The 7,554-nt window shown below is 38.2% G+C and overlaps 1 non-coding gene across 1 annotated transcript; it reads left to right on the forward strand.

The window, feature by feature from the left end:
* Positions 1-669: 669 nt before the first annotated feature.
* Trnat-ugu lies at positions 670-744 on the forward strand. Its single transcript has one exon. It is a non-coding gene; the product is annotated as a tRNA-Thr (tRNA).
* The last annotated feature ends 6,810 nt before the right edge of the window (positions 745-7,554 follow it).

Below are 7,554 nucleotides of genomic sequence, written 5' to 3' on the forward strand. Positions count from 1 at the left end.
TACCTTTCCATCTTTCCCACTGCCACTGTCTCCTTCTGTCTCAAGATAGAAAGGCACAAATATGTTTGTATGCCAAAATTTTTGGGAACATTTTTTTGTTGCTGAGGAAGGTAGAAAGAGACAGCTGATACCCCACTTTTCACTCACAGTCTTTTAAACAGTAGCATATTCAACTTTTTGTGCTCCAAGAGGAGCATTTTTCCATGATGTCACTCATACGAAAAGAACTTTATGAGTCAGCAAAATTTTGATGCTTTATTTATGTGCAACTGAAATAATTCAAAACTAATTTTTGATGTCAGGCCAGATTTAACGTACACAAAAATTTTGCTAGTGCTTCAGTACTATAACATGGAGTTCTCAGAACCCTTCAATGATAACAGAGGCACTTTACGGCATATTTCTCAGCGCTCTATCACTTTATAAACTACATTTTGGCCTCACACTGGACTTTACATGTGTATTTTAAGCGCACAAGCAAGATAACTTCAAATGTCTATACCTCAGAAACGGGCAATGATATCAAGACAATTGTCAAGGTGGAGTGTTGGGTAGGGACACTACGACTGTAGTGTGTGGACATATAAGGTGAGAATGTGGGTCTCACGGGGGGGGAGGGGGGGGGGGGGGCATGCGTGAGATAGTCCCTGCAGTCATGCTATCCTCTGTGCCCTCAGTGGCTCAGATGGATAGAGCGTCTGCCGTGTAAGCAGGAGATCCCGGGTTCGAGTCCCGGTCGGGGCACACATTTTCACCTGTCCCTGTTGATATATATCAATGTATGTCAGCAGCTGAAGGTATTAATATATAAAAATTGTCAAGGTTGCTCAAGATCATGATCTTGGGAATTTATTGTAAAAATTACAACTGTCTGCTGTGTGTAGCCACCTTGGAATCTGCAACTTTGCTTGATAATGGATAAAGATTTTAGAAAATGGGAAGATGGAAGTTCTAGATATATATGTCTAGAAAATACAAAATTAAAATTTGAACATTTTACGTGCATATTTTACATGCACATATGTGGTAACTTTGCACCTCTGTATCTTAGAAACAGATAAAGATATCAAGAAAATTTTCAAAGTTGTTCAAGATCAGTATCTTAGAAATATATTGTAAAAAATTTAGCCTTTTTCTGTGCATAGCCTACTTGGAACCTTTGGCTTGGTTTTGATATGAACCAAAAAGAAAAGAAAACTTTTTTGGGGGTTTTCTAAGGCACAGCCCATGAACATACAGTGCCTCCACAAGTCCCTTACGGCCCACTGCTGACCACATCAAATGCAAAAAGAACCAAATGATTTTCTCCATTTTCCTAACCAGAAGGAAGTGTGTAATATTCATACTTTGACTCCGTACTGTAGGATAGTGACACTAAGAGGATCCTCATGTTGGGTATATAAATGGTTGCTTGCCAAGGGCTATCCAAAACACGTGATCCTACATTTCTATCATGTACAGAACCCGAAGTATGAGCCCACAAAGAATCCCGCTTTTATGTGTAGCGTTTTGGAATGTATGAGATACCACATGCTGTCCCATGGATATCGATGAACAAAAAAATTAAAGATTCAATAAAACACACAAAGAATTCTTAGATAGTATATGAATAAGTAACACATTACAGATGAAAGTTCTGACCTATTGCAAAAATCTCCTATACAGAATAGGAAACCTTTCTACTTAGATCTGAATACTTAATGTTTATCACTCAACTTTCTTCTGTTTGCTGGAAAAGAAATGCAAATGAAACTTGCTAATGAGTACAGAGAGTACACTCGCCCTTATAAAAAAAATTTAGTGGCTCTCTTTCTGACACTGACAGTATAGAAATGTAGGCTGCAACATAATTAGGTAATTTGTCAAATGGCTGGAAGTGTGCCTGTGGAGACGGTGATACTTAGGTGCCTATTCATGGGTGGGTGTTACATGGTAAGACAATTTCTGGAAATGACTCAGCAGCTGATAAGATGAGTGCAGAACGTCTACATCTACATCCATACTCTGCAAACCACAGTGAAGTGCATGGCAGAGGGTACGTCCCAATTCACTAGTTACTAGGGTTTCTTCCCATTCCATTCACATAAGGAACGCATAAAGAATGATTGTCTGAATGCCTCTATGGGTGCTGTAATAATTCTAATCTTGCCCTCCGATCACTGTATGAGTGATACGTAGGGGGTTGTAGTATATTCCTAGCCTTATCATTTAAAGCTGGTTCTTCAAACTTTGTTAGTAGACTTTCTCAAGATATTTCATGCCTACCCTCAAGAGCCTGACAGTTTAGTTTGTTCAGCCTCACTGTAACACTCTCCCATGGGTCGTATAAACCTCTGACCATTCGTGTTGCCTTTCTCTGTACACTTTCATATCGCCTGTTAGACCTATTTGGTACGGGTCCCACACACTTCAGCAATATTCTACATTGGGTCACACAAGTGAGATGTAAGCAATCTCCTTTACAGACTGACTGCACTTCTCCAGTATTCTGCCACTAAACCGAAGACTACAACCAACTTTAGCCACAACTGAGTCTGTGTGGCCATTCCATTTCATATCCCTACAAAGTGTTATGCCCAGATATTTGTAGGGGTTGGGCAATTCCAACTGGGACTCGCTGATATTACAGCCATAGGTTACTATGTTGGTCCCCACCCCCCCAGACAGTACTTCATTATAGGCAACTGCATCATCTGCAAGTCGTCTGATGTTACTATTAATATTGTCTGCACAGTCATTAATACACTTAATAACAGCAATGGTCCCAATACACTTCCCTGGGGCACACCCTAAGTTACTTCTACATCTGATGATGACTCTCCATCCAAGGTAACACGCTGTGTCCTCTCTACCAAAAAGTCCTCAATCCTGTCACATATTTCACTTGGTACCCCATATGATTGAACTTTTGACAATAAGAATAGCTGTGGTACTGAGTCAAATGCTATTTGGAAAACAAGAAATACTGCATCTACATGACTACATTGATGCACAGCTTTTAGTACGTTACGTGAGAAAAGTGCAAGTTGGGTTTCACATGATTGATGCTTTCAGACACCATGCTGGTTGGCATGGAGGAGGCCACGTCTGTTCAAGATACCTCATTATTTATGAGCTCACTTTATGTTCTAAGATTCCACAACAAATCGATGTCAAATATATTGGATGGTAGTTTTGTGGATCACTTCTACTACCCTTCTTGTTGAAGGGTATTACCTGCACTTTCTTCAAACTACTGGGCACAGTTTTTTGTTTAGGGGATCTATGATAAATTATAGCATCGGGCCATGAAGCTTTGCTGAATTTTACAGTTTTCAGCTGTTTCTCAATACTGCTGCCACTAATACTCATTTCACTCAACTTTTCAGTGGTACGAGGATTAAATTGGGGCAATACTCCTGCTTTTTTCTTTTGTAGAGGAACATATGAAAACGGAATTAAGCTTTTCAGTTTTTGCTTTGCTACCCTCAATTTCAGTTCCTGTCTCATTCACTAGGGACTGGACATTAACTTTGGTGCCATTAACAGCCTTTAAATATGGTCATAATTTGTTTGGGTTTTGTGAAAGATCATATTACAATATTCTGCTATGATAGTCACTAAACGCTTCATGTATTGCCCTCTTGACAGCCAAATGTGTTTCATTCTGTGTTTGTCTGTCTCTAGTCCAATGCTTTGTTTTACACTATTATGCAGTAGTCTCTGTTTCTTTAGAAATTTCTTTGCAGTGCCTCTATGGCAACTATTCTTTTAAATTTGAGCCATAGTTCCTCTACATGCTACGGCCCTGTGCTGAAAGTTCAAGTTCCTCACTGAGATGTGACACTACTCATTTTTTATCTAGATTACTGAACATATGTATCTTCCTGCTTGTTTCAGTTGCCCTTTGTACTTTGATAACCATTGTTGCTGCAAACGCATCATGATCACTGATAACCCAAGAGGTCAGGTCTATTTGTTGCCATTAGATACAATATATTTCCATCATGAGTGAGGTTCTGAACTATCTTTTCAACGTAGTTTTCAGAAGGCATTTAGTAATGCTTCCCAGTATGTCTTATTCGCCCATCACTAACAAATTTGTAATCTTCCCAATTAAAAGTGGGATGATTGGAGTCTCCGTCAATGATTACAGTAAAATGGGGAAATTACATACAAGCAAAATGAGGTTTCTCTAAAGTTTTTAGTTACATCAGAAGGAGATGAAGCTGGTAATCAATAGGAGGATCCAATTACCATTTTATGTTCACCCCTGATACTGAGTCTTGCCCAAACAATCTCACATGCAACTTCAGTTTCTATCTCGGTGGATTCAGTTTCTAATCAACTGCAACAAATACACTAACTCCATTTTGCATTAGCCTACCTTTTGATACATATTTAAATTTTCCGCAAAATTGCCACTGCTATCAACTTCAGGTTTTGAACCAGCTTTTGTATCCAGTACTATGTGAGCTTCACTGCTTTTCAGGACTGCTTCAAACTCTGGCACCTTGTTGCGAATGATTTGGCAGTTCATCTCTGTGTTTCCTGCAGCTATCAGTCTGGACTGGATGGCGAGTCGTTTAATCTAAAGAAACCCTTGTGTGCACCCCACACATAGATACATGGATTGCAGCCCCCGATGTGTAGTGCAATGGGGAAAAGGCTGAAAATGAAATTTCAGATATCAACAGAGATCTCACATATTTCAGAAGTAAAAGCTATTGTTATAGGAATCCCATATTGGTTATTTGTGGTGCAGTTTTTCCCGGAAATGTACTCACACATCACAAAAGTCTTTCTTCTTGATGTTTTTGGGTGCCAAATGTTTATCATACAAGTTAGTAAAAACTAAAATGCTTGGTGGTGGCAGATTTAATTTCCCACTATGTCTCAGCTACTTTGCAATGCTTTCATAAACTCACTGTTGGAGGATGTTATGGCTCTTTCTACCCTTTAGTGGAGTAGAGTCATCTAATGCAATCTGTAGCCAGATATATTCAAATTATTTTGAAGAGCCTCTATGGAGAAATTGTTGTACATGGCATTGGTAATGACTGGCACATACAGGAACAGGTCTTTTGCTCCTCTCTGTAATTACAAAATCAGTATCACATTATGTTGTGACTCGCTGATCTTTCAAAGTGCCGCTGCGCAGTTACCTGTCCTCTGCGTGCGGCGCTGTCTGCCAGCGACGCAGCAGCCACGCCACCTAAGCGGCCAGCCAGCCAGCGGCCGCTAGACTTGGACTAAGTGCTGATTTGACTGTTACCGTGTACACGTCTTACTTTGTCTACTTGATCTGTGACTTACATGTATTGTGTCATCTCTGAAATATATGTGTTCAACTTGACGTTATAACACATCACAAGAAGTTATACCAGATAATGAAGAATTTCTGGACTAGGGCAGTAAATATTTATGAATGAACAGATTCTGGAACAATTAAATCATTTGTCTGTTGTTGCCCAAAATAATGCAACTGTCAGACTAGATTATTAGATGCAGAACCTCGCCACCATTCAGCGAATTGAAATCAATATGAACATACTTCCGAATGCATGAAGATAATATCTCTGCTGAACCTCTCTCGGCAAAGCTTTCATGCCAAAAAATACACGAAAGCTGTATTGGTAACAGTATTACGTATTGTCAGATTGCAACTTATGTGTCACTATTAATAAAATACAGAAGAATAATTCAACTGTGAACAAATGAGAACCTGATGAATACTGATGCACAAAGTCGCAATACTACCCATTGTTTTGCTTTTTCCAGTATCAGAAGTAAGCATTTTCAATGTTGCTTCAGCGTTGTGCTTTGTGTTTCAGCTTTCACTTCAGCAAAATTATCACTAACCATCGTCTTAACAAATTTGCCACAATGAACATGCATCTGATCTCGGCACACCAAATTTTAATTTATAACCACGTTTGAAAAATCTCTCTGTACAAATTTTCGTTGATATTACTTCAAGATACTTTTCCTGGCGTGGGGCATACAGTTTCTACAAGCTCTAGGCTTTCTCTATCACAATTCGGCATTCTGTGAGGCCATTTGAAATGCTTTCCTCTTTTTTTTCTTTGAGGGGTAATTTGCTGTTTAATTTGTCAATCAAAATTTGCACTCCGTGAGACATCTTGTAACAAATGATACCTTACCGATTTCTACAGGCGAATGTGTTACATAAGTGAGCAATGGCAATGAGACACCCTTTTTTTGTTGTTTGTCTTCACATCAACTACCTCAACGCTCTTGAATGCCAAGGATTGAGTCTGCTAGTCATTATCGTTCACTCTTTGAAAGAGCCGTGCCTTATCATTTGTTGATAAATCTCAACATGAAAACTGACAGTGGCCATAAAAAGAAACAAATTCCATTCCTAATATTTTGAAGATCTCAGAAAAATTTTTTATACTGATGATTATGTCTGAATGAAAATCATACGAAAAAGTACAAATTATGTTTAATAAAAGATTCTACTTTTGACTGTTACACTAGCTACCATACAAATCTGCAAGTGTATAACAAATACAACTTCATGGACACGAAAATTAGAAGAAAATATTTTTTATTGTGAGTAGCAGTTACATTACTCCACTAACCCAATCAGGTGGCATGTTTCCAGGAACAGGGTCACTTCTGATTGTAATATAAGTACACACAACACCCCTCGGTGACTTGAGTTTAATGTCCTTCCAGTTACAAATGTTAATTTTAGATGTCCTTTCTTTATTCAAGTGATTTTGCACTCCCATCATTAGCATAACATTCAATGCATCACCCATAATGTCTACACTTTCAATGTTTTCTGTCGCAACAAAGAATTTTGTGTTTCATCAATGGTACCAAAATAATGCAGCACATAAGCAGTTTAACTTACAGCATCACATACAACACTGTCCCAACTCTAACTAAGTTTTAACAAAATGTTGATTACAACATCGTTCCAGCAAATGAGTCAAATCATGACACTCATTTGAATGAAACTGCAGAAGTACGACTCTCCACAAAAATTTCGGTCTATAATCTAAATAAGCTATTCTTTCCTTTCACATCATATTTTTCATTATTTTTTTCACACCCAATGCAGAAACATTTTTTAGAACAATGTATTGCAAAACATTCTTCTCAAACTCTCAAAGATGAAGATCTAGTTCAAAATGATTTTATTACTGAGCTCTTTGATCAACATTATTACAACAAACAATCTTCCAAAATGACACCCTGTTGTCTACTTTTATATCTTGAGGTAACATACCTGCTGGTCTATCATATATTTAGATACATTTCCTGTGAGTCTTCTTGTTAAATATATCTCCACTGCATCACTTAATTCCAGTACAATTGTCACTGCAGTGCTGGACAAAGAATAAACACAGTTAAGTGATACAAATATAGTAGAAAGGAACATGTAAGAAAAGAACTACTGCAATAAATAGTAAACTCTATCCAGAATTTCTCCTTAGCTCAGGTATGGCACTGATACTCTATGATAGGTTTGCTCTCATCTGGACTGGAAAGGCTACAGTACTTCATGTGTACACCGAAGCAGTTATGACTTCAGATACA

The sequence above is a fragment of the Schistocerca piceifrons genome, chromosome 4 (assembly GCF_021461385.2).
Source record: "Schistocerca piceifrons isolate TAMUIC-IGC-003096 chromosome 4, iqSchPice1.1, whole genome shotgun sequence".
Classification (NCBI taxonomy): Eukaryota; Metazoa; Arthropoda; class Insecta; order Orthoptera; family Acrididae; genus Schistocerca; species Schistocerca piceifrons.